Consider the following 17,373-nt stretch of genomic DNA (forward strand, 5'->3'; position numbering starts at 1 on the left):
TGGGGTCATGTACAGGTTGTTTTATCCAATGCCTAAGCCAATACCACTCTCATGCTGTAACCAATAAAAGCTGTGGCCTTTTTCAGCCCATTAACTTAAAATTCTGGTGTCCTTGTCTCTTATTTACCACCACACGGGTTCGGTTCCTCGACTCACAAATGTCCTGGGTTTTTCTTTGCTGTGCTCTGGCTGTCGCAGTTGATGGTAGCAACATTCCCGAATCCCAGTTGCTGAAAACCGCAAAAGGGGAAAGGGTTTCTGAGCTCGTATTTTGCTTGTAGGTTTCCCCATAAAGGGCATCTGGTTGGCCAGTGGGAGAACAGGAGGCATAGCTGTCAACTTACAGATTTGAAAATAAGGGATCAGCAGCCAAAATAAGGGATTTTCCAAGCACAGGTATGTTCAACTTCTGAGCCCCTCCGAGCCAAAGGCAGAAAGCCCAGCCAGCAGCCAAACGAAGCCTCAAGCGGTGGTTCCCACAGCGCAGCAACCCGGCAAAGGGGATGCAGCAAGGAAAACCACTGTCACCTCTCCGCTGGGAAGCGCTGAGCAAAGGCGAGTCCCCAGGCAACGCGGCCGATTTGATCGGCACAAGGCATGCAAGCTCCACCCCCCAGTCGTTCTTAGGTTCCTTATTGGGTGAGCAACACAGCCAAGCAACACAGTTGGAGCCTCCCTCCTTCCTGGCTGCTTCCTTTGAAACCTGGGAAATTTAAGGGACATCATCAATAAGGGGCAGCAGTGGGACATGGCGCTGGGATAAGGGACTTTCCCACCAAATAAGGGACAGTTGACAGCTATGACAGGAGGTTGGACTCAATGGGCCTTTGGCCTGACCCTGCAGACTTTAAAGAAAAGGAGGGGAGCCTAGGGGGCAGCGGGTTGGTCCTTGGTGGTCCCCCACCCCACAAAATCACTTCCCAGTGTGGTTCTTTATTGCCCACCAGGCTTCATTTACACAGTGAGTGTGATGGTTCTTCCCTATTAGCATTTGACTCATCAAATGTTATTACAATATTTATATACAGTCTCTTAGCTGGAATATTTGCAGAGCGGCCCACACGCCGGCTGCAGTAAACATCGCATCCATAAAGCAGCATTGAATGCAAAAGGACAAAATCACGCACAGCTGCCATCTGGCCTTTTGCATTATTTTTTTGCACCTGCCAAAGGCATTTGACACGTCCCCCAATAATTTTGGGAAAGCGGAGCGGGATAGGAACATCAGCTTTGCGCACCTCTGTGAACAAGGTGATATGAGAAAGGTTTTCACACAATAATTTGAACTCTGATACACCAGCTTCTTCTTCTTTGGCGATCCCTTGTAGCCGAATAAGATTGTCTTCCATAAACATGGTTTTAACATTGAGTCCATAAGTGACTGTGGAGGCCAATTCTGGATCCCCACGTCCTTCCACAGTGGGGACATTGGTTCCTGGGGGGGAGTTGATCACGGTGTGGATTTGCCAAGTGTGCCTTCCTCCTAGCACGTTTCTCCCTTGAGTCCTGAGTTTGAGTGTCTTCAAAGCCCATGACACCTTTGGTCAAGGCTGTTCTCCAACTGGAGCACTCGCAGGCCAGTGTTTCCCAATTGTCAATGTTTATACTACATTTTTTTAGATTTACCTTGAGACAGTCTTTAAACCTCTTTTGTTGACCACCGGCATTACGCTTTCCATTTTTAAGTTCAGAATAGAGTGGTTGCTTTGGAAGACAATCATCAGGCATCCACACAACATGACCAGTCCAACGAAGTTGATGTTGGAGAATCATTGCTTCAACACTGACGATCTTTGCTTCTTTCAGGACACTGGCATTAGTTCGCCTGTCTTCCCAAGTGATGTGTAAAATTTATCAGAGACGCCGTTGATGGAATCTTTCAAGGAGTTGGAGATGGATTTGTAAGTATAACTCTGATACATCAGCAGACGGGTGGTGAGCCACAAATGCAGGACCAAAGGCAGCTTACATATCCAGGGACACGAGTAAAGAAACAGTGACTCGAATGCTCTATAAACAGGCAACACCAGATGGCACCAGAGAGCAGGAAATTTTAAAATGTGATTCTCCATAGGAATTTTTTCTTTTGTTATAACATTCTAATTTCTGACTTAATTATAGCATTCCCCCCCCCCCCCCCCCGTGTGCAGATCTACACCAGGACTGGCAGGAACAGTTTTAGGCTTCAAAAGGGCAGGGACAAAATGGAGAGGGGAGGAAAGTCTGAGTCTAGTGAAGTCTCCTCTGTTGCATTGAGTTGCTCAGAGGAGAGCACGTTCTTCTGGTGCTCAGACATCAAAGGGCCAGGAGAGCCAGGATCGGCCCCTGAAATCAGCTGATGGGGCACTTAGCCCAGTGGTGGAGCTGGTACTGCACCTTAGTTGGCGCCACTGATTAAGAGTATCTGGAACTTTTCCAGGGAGTCTTCTCTTCTCATGAGGTGGCCAAAGTACTGGAGTCTCAGCTTCACGATCTGTCCTTCCAGTGAGCACTCAGGGCTGATTTCCTTCAGAATGGAGAGGTTTGATCTTCTTGCAGTCAATGGGACTCTCAAGAGTCTCCTCCAGCACCAGAATTCAAAAGCATCAATTCTTCGGCAATCAGCCTTCTTTATGGTCCAGCTCTCACTTCCATACATCACTACTGGGAAAACCATAGCTTGAACTATACAGACCTTTATTGGCAAGGTGATGTCTCTGCTTTTAAAGATGCTGCCTAGGTTTGCCATCTCCTTTCTCCCAGGAAGCAGGCGTCTTTTAATTTCGTGGCTGCTGTCACCATCTGCAGTGAGCATGGAGCCCAAGAAAGTAAAATCTCTCACTGCCTCCATTTCTTCCCCTTCTATTTGCCAGGAGGTGATGGGACCAGTCGCCATGATCTTCATTTTTTTGATGTTGAGCTTCAAACCATATTTTGCTCTCTCCTCTTTCACCCTCATTCAAAGGTTCTTTAATTCCTCCTCACTTTCTGCCATCAAGGTTGTGTCATCTGCATATCTGAGGTTGTTGATATTTCTTCCGGCAATCTTAATTCCGGCTAGGGATTCATCCAGCCCAGCCTTTCGCATGATGAATTCTGCATATAAGTTAATATTTGCAGGCGACACTAAGCTTAAATGGGCCCATGGTTTGACTCTAGATAAGGCAACTTCCTATGTTCCAAAGTTGTTGCATCCTGAACTCAAACGCAGCAAGCCTCCAACCTGAACGAAACAGCCAAATTCTCTGCAGGCTTCGAGTTTTGGTTTTGTTACGAATGTTACAAATCCCTGTTCATGCCACTCCAACTTCCAGCCAGGAAATGCCACCTCCTTGTGCCGGAGATGACAGTGACCAAGGCAGACAAATCGCAGGTGAGTAGAAAATTGCCTTCTCAGCTCACGGATCAGCGCTCAGCCCATCCACTCCCTCTCTATTATCGACAATTTCTACCTGGACCTCTTCTGTGTAACACCTGCTTCATAGATTCCGTATGTGTGTTCCCCCGCAGGGATGATTTGAAACGGTTCTAATTTTGCAGAGTAGGAATGAAAGAGAAGAGGGCTTTTATTTTGCCAGAAGTGGCACTCATCTGTCAGACAGCTGTTTTGCTGGAGAGGCAGGGATGAAAAAAAACAGGGGGGGAAGGATCATTGACTCTCGCACACCTGCTCTGTGTGGAGAAGGTCCCAGGTAGAGGAGGCCTGCTCCAGGAGGGAAGATGCTCTGCCAACCTGTCTGCCACCAGTCAGCCCTGAGGATATCTCCTTACCAAAGAGATGCTGGATCCGGCCAGTGGCCTCTCTAGCCCAGCATCCTGTTCTCACAGTGGCCAACCAGACCCACCCCCTTGGAAACACACAAGCAGGATCGGACCACAAGAGCAACACTTTCCCCTCCTGTGGTTTCCAGCAACCGGGATTCAGGCAGAGCAGAGCCATCCTGAGAAGTCTTCTCCTCTATGAATTTGCCTCATCCTCTGTCAAAGCCATCTAGGTTGGTGGCCCACACTGCCTCCTGTTGGTGGGAGTGCCGCAGTTTAACGATGCTGAAATATACTCAGAGTTGAGAGTGGATTTCATGCTCTTTATTCAGCTCAGAGTAGTGAGGAATGGAAGTTCCCCCGGAATGTCTGCTTTATATACATTATTTACACAATGGGCCCCACGTGATTGGCTAATTCTGGGATTCTCCTGTAGGCCAATCAGGTTGCGGATTCACTTCCACCCGGAGTTGGATGGGTGGCTCCTGTGGACCAGTCAGACTGCTGCATTCTGGATCCTATTGTTCTAGGACCAATCAGACTGCTGCATTATGGATCTTATTGTTCTAGGACCAATCAGACTGCTGCATTCTGAATCCTATTGTTCTAGGATCAATCACACTGCTGCATTCTGGATCCTATTCAACTCAGTACATAACAGATGCACTGCATGAAGAAGTCCTTTCTTTTATCTCTCCTGAAACTGGTCCAGGCGTGGAGCAGGCTCTCAGCTTCCTCCTCCTCCATCTCAGCCTTGCCCTTGAAGAACTTGGCATGCAGGAGGAGGATGGGGACAGAATGAGATTGGGTATTTTTTGGGCTCTGCCTATCGCCTGCTCTGGTGCCCCCTACTGTTGGACTCTGTCTCTTTTGCCCTACTGGTCCCCAACATCTCAAGGTTGGCCTTGGAGATTCCTGGGTTGCTGCTGAGATTCAACATAGACAGCATTTGAACCAGACGGAGCACAGGTTTGACCTTGGGCCGGTTCACACCTGCTGGGAAAATCCTGATTTTCGATGCAGAAAAGGAACGCTCTATCCCCTATTCAATGGCAAGGGAGAACTTACAGATCACTCCACCTGGCCTCTTCTGAGACGTCATCCTTGGAGGAAGGGGCACCGGCAAGTCCTGGGAGGAAAAGTCCTGAGGAACAACAAGACACCGGCAAACTCAAACACCAGCTTTTGCCTTCCATGCTTATTTTCTAAAGTGTCGCTCGGCTATTTGGGGGATCGACAGTATTAGCTAAGACGGATGCTCTGCACAAAGCAATCAGCTAAAATGCCCAGGATCCTTGCCAAAACAAACACAGGAGCAAACAGGCTGGCAGAAATCCAGAGCCAGTGAGGTCTGCAACTAGTGGTGCTCCGTGTGAATCTCCACTGGGTTACAGAGTCATAGAATCAAGGAGTGGGCAGGGGACTGCAGTGGGTCATCTAGTCCAACCCCCTGCCATGCAGGAATCAAAGCTAATGAATCCCTGGCAGATGACCATCCAGCTTCTGATTCAGGTTCTCCAAGGAAGGAGAGTCCACCAACTTCTGAAGGAGTCCATTCCACTCTCCAATAGCACTTTGCCTCAGAAAGTCCTTCATGATGTCCAGGACGTTTCCGAGCACAATTCAAAGTCTTGTTGCTGACCTTTAAAGCCCTAAATGGACTTGGTCCAGTAGACTTGAAGGAGCGTCTCCACCCCCATTGTTCTGCCCATACACGGAGGTCCAGCGCCAAGGGCCTTCTAGTGGTTCCCTTGCTGCAAGAAGCAAAGCTACAGGGAACCAGGCAGAGGGCCTTCTCGGTAGTGGCGCCTGCCCTGTGGAACACCCTCCCATCAGATGTCAAGGCAATAAACATCTATTTTACTTTTAAAAGACAAGTGAAGGCAGCCATGTTTAGGGAAGTGTTATGTACTGAGTTGAATAGGATCCAAAATGCAGCAGTCTGATTGGTCCTAGAACAATAGGACTCAGAATGCAGCAGTCTGATTGGTCCACAGGAGCCACCCAATCCAGCTCCAGGTGGAAGTGAATCTGCAACCTGACTGGCCTATAGGAGAATCCCAGAAATAGCCAATCGCATGGAGCCCATTGTGTAAATAATGTATATAAAGCAGACACTCTGGGGGAACTTCCATTCCTCCTCACCACTATGAGCTGAATAAAGAGCATGAAATCCTCTCTCAACTCTGAGTATATTTCAGGACACTTTTAATGTCTGATGCTATATTGTTTTTAATATTCAGTTGGAAGCCGCCTAGAGTGGCTGGGGAAACCCAGCCAGATGGACAGGGTATAAATAAATTATTATTATTATTATTATTATTATTATTATTATTATTATTAGGCCTAACGATTAGGCTCCTAGTCAGGATGACTATGTTCTACCTTCCACAGCTGGAGGCAGAGATGCTTCTGAATACCAGTTGCTGGAAGCCACAGGAGGGGTCCTGTTTGCGGGATTCCCAATAGATTGGCTGCTGTGAGAACAGGGATGCTGGACTAGGTGGGCCATTGGCCTCATCCAGGGGTCTCTCCTTTTATTATCATCATCAAACCTTTTATTGACATCACATCCAAAACAGATGGTGTTTCCTGCTTGGCAGGGGGTTGGACTCGATGGCCCTTGTGGTCTCTTCCAACTCTATGATTCTATGATTCTATGATTCTATATCAATATAGAATTCCCACTTCCCCAGCGGCCCAAAACATTTGCTAAAAGAAAGGAGGCAGAGCAGTCTATCGTCACATCTCAAATAGAGCTATTTAGCCACTCACTTGGTGAGCTCCTGATCATTCCCCAGTAATAGAAAATGTATGATCTGGTTTCCATTTGGGGATACAGGGTTGATCTAGAAATTGCTGGCGGAGATAAGCATATAGTTTACAATTGAGAACCGTATGTGTAAAGGTTTCCTTATATTAGTCAGAATCTCCTTTCCTATAATTTGAATCCTTTGGTTCAGGTCCTTCTGGAGCAGCTAAAAATGAGTAGTAGTAGTAGTAGTAGTAGTAGTAGTAGTAGTAATAATAATAATAATAATAATAATAATAATAATAATAATAATTTATTTGTACCCCGCCCATCTGGCTGGGTTTCCCCAGCCACTTTGGGCAGCTTCCAACAAAGATTAAAAATACATTAAAATGTCTGACATTAAAAACTTCCCTAAACAGGGCTGTCTTCAGATGTCTCCTAAACATCAGATAGTTGTTTATTTCTTTGACATCTGATGGGAGGGTGCCACCACCAAGAAGGCCCTCTGCCTGGTTCCCTGTAGATTTGCTTCTTGCAGGGAGGGAATTGCCAGAAGACCCTCAGAGCTGGACCTCAGTGTCCGGGCAGAACGGTGGGGGTGGAGATGCTCCTTCAGGTCTATTGGGCCAAGGCTTGCTCCATCTTCCATGGGACAGCCCTGGAGATATTTGAAGCTGGCTCCTCTCCGTCTCCTTCAGCTCCTTGGAGAAAAGACTGGGAAAGAAATGCAATAAATACTTACAAATAATCTTTGGGTCTGCACAGTTAAAGTGGATTAAGGGGCTCTCTCTGACAGACACAGACACTGAAAAGTGTGGGATGAACCAATGATTAATGGGAAGACAGGCCAACACCCTGAAAGCAATTCAGGATGATACGTTCCTTGTTGTGTAACTGCCCTGGAAACAAATCAGAACATCCACAAGAACATTGGAGAGACCCAGAAGCAGGATTGTAGCACAAGAGCCACTCTCCCCTCCTGTGCTTTCCAGTTTTCTGAAGTATTGGTGCCTGTATCAATAGCCCTCTCCTCCGTTATGAATCTGCCAGTCCTCTTTCAAAGCCACCCAGGTTGGTGGCCTCCTGTGGCAGTGAGTTCCATAGTTTAACAAACAATAAAGAGCCAACATGGTTTGAGCATCATGTAAGCTTTGTGCAAGCAAAACAGGATTCTGGAGGAGCCCACTAATGGAAAAAAGAGGGGGGCATATTCTGACTCAGCTTTTGAGTGGCATGTCAGAGGTTTGCACACTTAATAAATGGAAGTGGATATAAACCTCCTCTCTGACGTGGACATATTTCACCCTGTTTAACCTGCACTTATCTCTTGAGCCTTTATACAAATAATGTTGGCTCTCTGCCTTTTCAATGGGAACAAAATCTTCTGGCAAATTGAGCAGAAGAAGGAAGGTTTGTATGTGAGAGGGAGAGAGAGGGAGAGAGGTGAGATCAGCTTACATCTTTTCTTACTTGATAATAATGAACTGGCATGCCTCCTGCCCTCCTTCTCTCCTTCTCACTGCCAGAAAGAAGGATCCAATGCAGTTGAAGTCAGTCAGTGCGGCCTAGTGGTGAGAGTGTCAGGACTCAGCTATGCAGCTGCAAATGAAATGTTTTAAGTGCGTTTTAAGTGCATTATACAAATGTGGCACTAGATGGCGATGATGAGCTTAAGGCAAATTCAATATATATTCAATTATACACACACACACACACTTTTTTGGGGGGAGAAAAGCATTCTTACAGTGTTTTTTATACATATCTAGATTCCATCTCAGATTAGGACCTCGGAGAGACCCGAGTTTGAATCCCCGCTTGGCTATGAAGCTCTCACTGGGTGAGTTTTCCACTTCCCTTTTCAGTTCTAAGCTATTTATTCATTTCTTAAAATTCATATACCGCTTGACTGTAAAAAACAAAACCGCAAAGTGGTTTACAAACCGATAAATCAATAAGATAGCATCTCCGTAGCTCAGTTGACAAGAACATGAGTTTCTTAACCCCAGGGTCCTGGGTTTGAGACCCAAGTTGGGCAAAAGATTCCTGCACTGCAAGAGAATGGATGGACTAGAGGACCCTCGTGGTCCCATCCAATTCTACTAATTCTGTGACTTTGTGATTCTAAGAAAGATGTGTAGCAGTTTCAAACATACAGAAAAATATAGAAACAGGTTACAATTCACACCAACTTTCTAAGTCTACCTTGTCGTCAAGATCGAAGGAGGAAGTTGGAGGGGGGACCCTGTATGCCACCTTGAGCTCCTTAGAGAAAAAGGTGGGACAGAAACACAATAAATAAATACAGAAATTGGACTACTGCAATGTGCTCTATGTGGGGCTACCCTTGAAGGTGACCCAGAAACTGCAATTAATCCAGAATGCGGCAGCCAGACTGGTGACTGGGAGCCACCGCCGAGACCACATAACACCTGTCTTGAAAGACCTACCGGTACATTGGCTCCCAGTACGTTTCCGAGCACAATTCAAAGTGTTGTTGCTGACCTTGAAAGCCCTAAACGGCCTCGGCCCAGTATCCCTGAAGGAGTGTCTCCACCCCCATCGTTCTGCCCGGTCACTGAGATCCAGTGCTGAGGGCCTTCTGGTGGTTCCCTCATTGCGAGAAGTGAGGTTACAGGGAACCAGGCAGAGGGCCTTCTCGGTGGTGGCACCCACCCTGGTGGAATGCCCTCCCACCTGGTGTCAAAGAGAACAACAACTACCAGACTTTTAGAAGACATCTGAAGAGAAGCTTTTAATGTTTAATATACGATTGTATTTTAATATTCTGTTGGAAGCCGCCCAGAGTGGCTGGGGAAACCCAGCCAGATGAGCGGGGTATAAATAATAAATTATGATGACGATGATGATGCAGAAATTACTCCTGGCAACCTACAGGTCTTTTGCCCTCTCTTCTGGAGGGTTCAAGGTTGACGGAGGCTGACAGAAGCAGGTCCCTCTGAGTTACGTGAGACTGACTCCTGGAAGCTAAGTCTGCCTAGGATGTCGCTTCAGGGATCTTGATTTTGAGGGGAGCTGATCCCAGAGTGGTTTGCCCCCGATCAACGTGCCAGGCATCGTCTCTCAGAGAGGAGGCCATATATCCGAGAGGAATCAATAGCAGCAGAGAGCAGGTTGCACAAGAACTCAGGAAGCTTTTCCCGTTGCCAGAAGCAATTCATTCACGAAAACCTGACAGAGATGAACTCGCGACGCTGAGTCATGCTGAGTCAAAGAGCAGGAGTCCGGTCTAGCCAGGCATTGTCCGCTCCAGTTTTCACTAACCTGGTGCCCTCCAGACATTTCAAACTGTAACTCACATCAGCCCGCTGCCAGCGCAGTTATTAACAACCCCAAACACCTCCACTGTCCCCAGTGCCTCTCCTAGCATAACTAGTTGTTGTTGTTGCTGCTGTTGTTTAGTTGTTTAGTCGCTTAGTCGTGTCCGCCTCTTCGTGACCCCCTGGACCAGAGCACGCCAGGCACTCCTGTCTTCCGCTGCCTCCTGCAGTTTGGTCAAACTCATGTTGGTAGCTTCAAGAACACTGTCCAACCGTCTCGTCCTCTGTCATCCCCTTCTCCTTGTGCCCTCCGTCTTTCCCAACATCAGGGTCTTTTCCAGGGAATCTTCTCTTCTCATGAGGTGGCCAAAGTCTTGGAGCCTCAGCTTCAGGAGACATCACCTTGCCAGCAAAGGTCTGTATAGTTAAAGCTATGGTTTCCCCAGTAGTGATGTATGCAAGTGAAAGCTGGACCATAAAGAAGGCTGATCGCCAAAGAATTGATGCTTTTGAATTCTGGTGCTGGAGGAGACTCTTGAGAGTCCCATGGACTGCAAGAAGATCCAACCTCTCCATTCTGAAGGAAACCAGCCCTGAGTGCTCACTGGAAGGACAGATCCTGAAGCTGAGGCTCCAATGCTTTGGCCACCTCATGAGAAGAGAAGACTCCCTGGAAAAGACCCTGATGTTGGGAAAGATGGAGGGCACAAGGAGAAGGGGACGACAGAGGACAAGATGGTTGAACAGTGTTCTCAAAGAGACCAGCATGAATTTGACCAAACTGCGGGAGGCAGTGGAAGACAGGAGGGCCTGGCGTGCTCTGGTCCAGGGGGTCACGAAGAGTCAGACACGACTAAACGACTAAAGAACAACAATTTCCAACACACACACACACACACAAACACACATACACTTTTCTCCACTTACACAGACCTGCAGGCCTGTTCGCAAGGTGCAAAACCTGGCCTCTTTCTCTGCAGGCTGCCCAGCAGCAGCTGAAACTGAGCAACTCACATCATTTATCCTTTCATTGATAAGTCAGCCCATCTCTCAAAAACTCCTTGCCAGAGTCCCAGACCTCTCCCTTTTGCCAGCAGCGATCGATAGTCATAAAGTTTCTGTCCGGGTGCCATCTGTTCTTTGGCTACAGGTTTTCAGTTTGGAAAAATCTAGACGCTTAGGAAGGAACAAGTGTTTGGGACGGGCAAGGAAGAGGACCGCTGAGGTGGGGAGGGGTCGGTCTTGAGGTCCAGTGTATCTAAATGGGGGGAAGGGGTCCAGAACACCTCTAACAGCCCTACTCATTTTTTATTTTAAAGAAAAGAAATAAGAGGACAGGGAATGAAATATATCACCAGGTTCCCCTTCATATCCACACCAACCACTGGGCAGCCGTCTGCTGCCATCTTCTGGACACATCGAGGTATTGAGACTTAAAGGAAAGGTCAATACAAAGACATTCAGTTGATTCACAAAAAGTCAGAGAGCTCAGAGCAGATGAGTCCTTTTCATTCACATCAAAGCGGCCCATCGCTGCAGTGCTTTCAGGCGTGCAACTAGCAAGCACAGAGCTTACATTCTGCAAGCCCTGGCCGAATAGTTCGAGTGCGAGTCCTGCATCACAGCGGGTTGGTTTAGATGACCCCCGGGAGGCCTTGGCAACCCTAGGACTCTCTGATTCTAAGTGAGCTTGGTTGTTGTTGCTGCTGATGTTCTTAAAACGCCCTGCTAGTTAAACGCTGGGAACCCTTCATGATGTATATAGAGAAACAATGCACTGAAAAGAACTCCCTTGCAGAATTTGATTAAGACACAATCAATTAATATAAACAGAAAATATAAATATGGGGGGGGGAATGTTAAGAAAATGTTAATAAGGTATAATCTTAATTTCAATATATAAGGTATATCAAATTATAGGCAGAAGAAATGAATATGTGATAAACCAGAAAAGGAAGTTGGGGAAAGTCGAGGGGAGGTGGGTTCTAGAAAATATAAAATGTAATTTGTGGGGGTTTTTAAATTTAGTATTGAATATGTTAAACTTTGTTGGAAAACTTTAATAAAAACCTTTTTTAAAAAAAAAGCCCTGCTAGTTATATGCAAAATTATGCATGCAATACAAATAAACAACCCAAGCCACTTTGTCTTCTGTATTTCTGCAGCATAAATTATAATTATTAATAGCTAAGTATTTTTATACATATATATATATATATATATATATATATATATATATATATGTGTGTGTGTGTGTGTGTGTGTGTGTGTGTGTATATTTCTGTATGTATCTGTTTATGTGCAGGTTGCTTTAGGAACCTGGGAGTGCAGATGCACGTAAAATTAGTGTCTATAAATGCATATAAGGCGTGCAAATGCTTCCTATTGCTACCTGCAGCCCCCAGTCTCTAAGCGGTAAGAAACCCCGGGGTCTCCAGGCAATTACCGAGATTCCAGTTTCCTTGGAATGAACCTTGGTGGAAACTGTGGAGTCTTTAGGATATCTGGCTTTATTTGCACATATGTAGAACTTGTATGTAGAGCATAATATGGGGGAAGGGGCAACCTCACAGGACGAACACCCCGGCAGATCTTGCTCCCCCTTTTGCAACCTTTTCTCTAAACCGGAAAGTCCCAAATTCTGCAACCGCTCCTCCATCCCCTTAGAGGGTTTCCCTAGAGGACAATCTGTGCAGATCAGCCCCTGGCCACCCTAGAGGCAGGTGAGCCCTGTGTTTGGGGCAGGCCAAAGTTATCTGTTTATTTCACAATTCTTTTAGGCCACTAATCGTGAAAATACTCAAGTGGTGTAAAAAATAATAATACAAATAAATACATTACCTAAACAGTAGCAACTATGCTTTAGTGTGGCAACACCTAAACTGTGAAACTCCTTGCCTTTTGATATCAGCAGATGCCTTCATTGCAATCTTCTGCCTGTCTGCTAAAAACATTTTGGCTTAGACCAGAATTCCCAGATATCTTGGAACACTGATGTGTTTTTAGTTCATTTCTGGTTAATTTTTTTTTTAATGTTAACATTTTTATTCCTCTATTCTTTGAAGCTTTTTAAAAATTGCAAGTGGTATATAAATTTTATGAAATGAACAAAATATAAGAATTTTTTTTTTGAAAAAAACAACCAAACAACCACCACCATCAGCTGATTTTTGGATGTGTTCAAAATGGCGATGGTGTAAAATGCATGTTTACAGCGATAGCTCTGTCGGTAGAGCATGAGGCTCTTAATTTCAGGGATGTGGGATCAAGCCCCACGTTGGCCCAAAGATTCCTGTATCGCAGGGGGTTGGACTAATTTTTTTTTTAATAATTTTTTTTTCTTTATTCAAAATTATAACAAGACATATTATCCAAAAACATATCATCCTTGTCCCCCCCCCCCATTTTTCCTCTTCCCCCCACAAAACCCACCCACTCCCACCCCACCCCCCGACTTCGCTCAGTTCCAGTTCGCTCAGTCTTTGGTTTCTCTAAGAATGCTGTTTTCTGCATGTTACAAAGTTGTATAAATCCTTAAATTATTTAACTGATTAGTGTCAATAAAGAGTTTGTGAGTGTTTATTCAAAACCAGCCAAGGAGTCCAGTTCGCTTTGTTGCGTCTTCAGATACTTTGTAAAGGTATCCCATTCATCCTTAAAGTCACAGTTATCCTTGTTCCGTAGTTTATAGGTCAGTTTTGCCAGTTCTGCATGGTCCATCAATTTTCTTGCCATGATTCTTTAGTTGGAGTTTCTTTGTTCTTCCATCCTTGTGCTATTAAGACTCTCACTGCCGTTGTCGCATACATGAAGATGTTTTTCAACTTTTTTGGCAGGTCTTTCCCTACAATCCCCAACAAAAATGCTTCAGGTTTTTTAACACATTTTCTTCAATTCGTTGTATATCATTTCCCAATTTTTTTAAAGTTACCTTACAATCCCACCACTTATGATAAAATGTCCCCTCCTTTTCCTTACACTTCCAACATATATTTGAACTAGTTTTGTACATTTTCTGCACTGGTGTCATATACCATCTGTACGTCATCTTCATGTAGTTCTCCTTCAATAGGGAACAATCTGTAAATTTTAAGTCAGTTTTCCATAATTTTTCCCAATTTTCCATCATAATGTTGGACTAAATGACCCTCCGTCATTCTACTGCTGCTTGCCTAGGCAGGTTGCCAACTTCACCATAGGGAAGACCTGGACTGCTCTTGTGCCTTGAACCGAAGCCTATTGCTCAGGAATGGGCAGCTGAAGTTTGCTGCGACCTTTACCTTCAAAGGCTGCATGCTGCCAGTTTAGCCGTAATAAAAACAAACAAACAAACAAACAAACAAGCATACCATCAAAGGACTCAGCTACTGGTCATGGAAACTAAAGCTGGCAATCCTGTTCCTTCCCACTCGGAATGTGCCTGTGGCCTGTGAACTCTGCTACGACTGACTGTTGCAAACACTCCCATCATTTGCATGCAGTTCTCCCTTAAACCTTGGTAAGAACAGCAAATGTTCCAGCTTCCTCGCCGGGCAGCCGGGAGAGGTTTATTCCAAACACCTTCACACACATTTACAAAGTTGTGGGCCGGGCGCACGGGGGGAAGCGCCACGCTCTTTTTGCAAGCCATGGGCCGATGTGGCAACAGAAAGGCGCTTTGTGCATGCTCAGAGGCGCTACTTCACACTTTCCAAGTTGAATTTCTGGCAACCAGAGAAATAGGCAGGAGGGATATTTCGGCTGTTTTTCTTTCCATTGTGCATTTTGTGTTTTTATATTGCTTCATATGTCGTGAACCACCCTGAAATTAATGAATTCAATTTATATTCCGCCCCACACCCACAAATCTCATTACTGTAATTAATTAATAATTGCAAAAGCATATGCTTGCTTAGAAGATTTGCAGAAACCCCATGCAAACACCCCCGTTTTTAACTTCTTCGGCTCAGGGCGTCGCCTTTCTTCCACCCAGAGCTGCACCTTGCAAACCAAACAGGTGCAAACTGACCCGGGGTTCCACCCTCTCCCAACCCAGGTGCCAATGAGGGCTTCTTCCGCACCTGTGTGGCCTCGATAACAAAGGGAGCAGATCCAGCCCTCCTCCCCTGACACCTGCCTACGTGGGAACACCTTGGCCAGCCTCCCTGGCTCCCAGCAAGCCGCTCTTTCCACTTCCTTATCAGGCTTCTCTTACCCGCAGGGCAGTTTGGGGAGGTAACCTGAGCCTTTGTCCCGCTGCAGATCCGTGCCGAGAAGTTGCTGCGCACCTGACGCAGGTAAGGGCAGCCGGGGGTCTCTTCTCCTTGCAGTTACTGTATAAAAATATCTCCTTTGGAAAGGTGAAGGTGTCATGGTGCTGTTAGGAGAAGAGGTGTGTGAATTTGTGGGGGAGAGAGAGAGAGAGACTGAGAGAGAAAGAAAGATTGCAATTCTATCCCACTTTTTTTTCTCCAAGGAGCCGCAGTCGGCGTACATTGTTCTCTTCCTCCCACAACAACCCTGTGAGGTAGGTTAGGCTGAGAATGAGGAGCTGTCCCAAGGTTACACCCAATGAGCTTCGTGGCTGAGTGGGAATTCGAACCCTGGTCTCCCACATCTTCATCTGACACTCTCCTTCTTCTTCTTTGGCGATCCCTCGTAGCCAAGTAAGATTGTCTTCCATAAACACGGTTTTAGCAATGAGTCCCTAAGTGACTGTGGAGGCCAATTCTGGATCCACACGTCCTTCCACAGTGGGGACATTGGTTTCTGGGCGGTAGTTAATCATGGTGAGGGTTTGCCAAGCATGCCTTCCTCTTAGCACGTTTCTCCATTGCGTCCTGAGTTCGAGTGTCATAGAATCATAGAATCCTAGAGTTGGAAGAGACCAGAAGGGCCATCGAGTCCAACCCCCTGCCAAGCAGGAAACACCATCAGAGCACTCCTGACATATGGTTGTCAAGCCTCTGCTTAAAGACCTCCAAAGAAGGAGACTCCACCACACTCCTTGGCAGCAAATTCCACTGTCAAACAGCTCTTACTGTCAGGAAGTTCTTCCTAATGTTTAGGTGGAATCTTCTTTCTTGTAGTTTGGATCCATTGCTCTGTGTCCGCTTCTCTGGAGCAGCAGAAAACAACCTTTCTCCCTCCTCTATGTGACATCCTTTTATATATTTGAACCTGGCTATCATATCACCCCTTAACCTCCTCTTCTCCAAGCTAAACATGCCCAGCTCCCTTAGCCGTTCCTCATAAGGCATTGTTTCCAGGCCTTTGACCATTTTGGTTGCCCTCCTCTGGACACGTTCCAGTTTGTCAGTGTCCTTCTTGAACTGTGGTGTCCAGAACTGGACACAGTACTCCAGGTGAGGTCTGACCAGAGCAGAATACAGTGGCACTATTACTTCCCTTGATCTAGATGCTATACTCCTATTGATGCAGCCCAGAATTGCATTGGCTTTTTTAGCTGCCGCGTCACACTGCTGGCTCATGTCAAGTTTGTGGTCAACCAAGACTCCTAGATCCTTTTCACATGTACTGCTCTCAAGCCAGGTGTCACCCATCTTGTATTTGTGCCTCTCATTTTTTTTGCCCAAGTGCAATACTTTACATTTCTCCCTGTTAAAATTCATCTTGTTTGTTTTGGCCCAGTTCTCTAATCTGTCAAGGTCGTTTTGAAGTGTGATCCTGTCCTCTGGGGTGTTAGCCACCCCTCCCAGTTTGGTGTCATCTGCAAATTTGATCAGGATGCCCTTGAGTCCATCATCCAAGTCGTTGATAAAGATGTTGAATAAGACCGGGCCCAAGACAGAACCCTGTGGCACCCCACTAGTCAATCTTCTCCAGGATGAAGAGGAACCATTGATGAGCACCCTTTGGGTTCGGTCAGTCAGCCAGTTACAAATCCACTGAGTGGTAGCATAGTCAAGACCGCATTTTACCAGCTTCTTTACAAGAATATCATGGGGCACCTTGTCAAATGCCTTGCCGGGGATGCATGGCATGCTATCCAAATTGCCTCCTCTTCTCTTTTGAACTCTGCTCCCTTCCACCAGCTGGCCGGCCGCTGGCCTCCTGCAGAGCTCAGTCTTGCCAAACTCTGGGACATTGAATATTAGCTAATGGCAGTGAGGCAACTCTCCCTCCCGAGGCAATATTGCTAAGTGTTTCCCCTCCGGGGTCCCAGCCGGTGCCAGGAGAGCCTGCAGACAGAGGTCACTCTGACTTTGCAGCAAGAGCCCACAAAAGGATGCCAGAGAGACGCTGAGATGCTTTGCAAAGGAAGGGGGGATGTTGGCTGAAGGTGAAGTCCGTGAGGATGCAGAGAATGGCAGGCAGGGTTGGCTGGGGGTCTGATGGGCAGCGATGGAGGGGCGCCGTCTATGGAGGGGTCCAAATAAATGGCATGCAGCTGGCCAGGCTTCATCATGTGCCTCACAGAGATTTTGCTCAAGGCCTGGTTTAGCATGCTCTAAGGCGTGGCCGCAGGCCCAGGATGTGAATCTGCAAAATGGGTACAATGCAGCAGGAAGGGGCCAGAGTTGAGGCTGGGCACCAAAACACGCTTTCAATACAAGGACTCTGCTAGGGGGAGGAAAACAAAAGGAAAGGTGACAGTGC

At 46.4% G+C, this 17,373-nt stretch overlaps 1 protein-coding gene and 1 long non-coding RNA gene across 2 annotated transcripts in view; both read left to right on the forward strand.

Moving 5' to 3' along the window:
- The window catches only part of LOC309342402, a 346,777-nt gene that overhangs the window by 273,648 nt on the left and 55,756 nt on the right, over positions 1-17,373 (forward strand). The window lies entirely within an intron of this gene.
- The window catches only part of TPRG1 (tumor protein p63 regulated 1), a gene marked incomplete at its 3' end in the record, with an annotated part of 56,341 nt that continues 53,889 nt past the window's right edge, over positions 14,922-17,373 (forward strand). Inside the window, exon 1 of the mRNA XM_081862836.1 lies at positions 14,922-15,050. The remainder of the gene's footprint in view (positions 15,051-17,373) is intronic.

This window comes from Podarcis erhardii, assembly GCF_964252035.2.
Source record: "Podarcis erhardii genome assembly, chromosome: 5".
Taxonomy (NCBI): domain Eukaryota; kingdom Metazoa; phylum Chordata; class Lepidosauria; order Squamata; family Lacertidae; genus Podarcis; species Podarcis erhardii.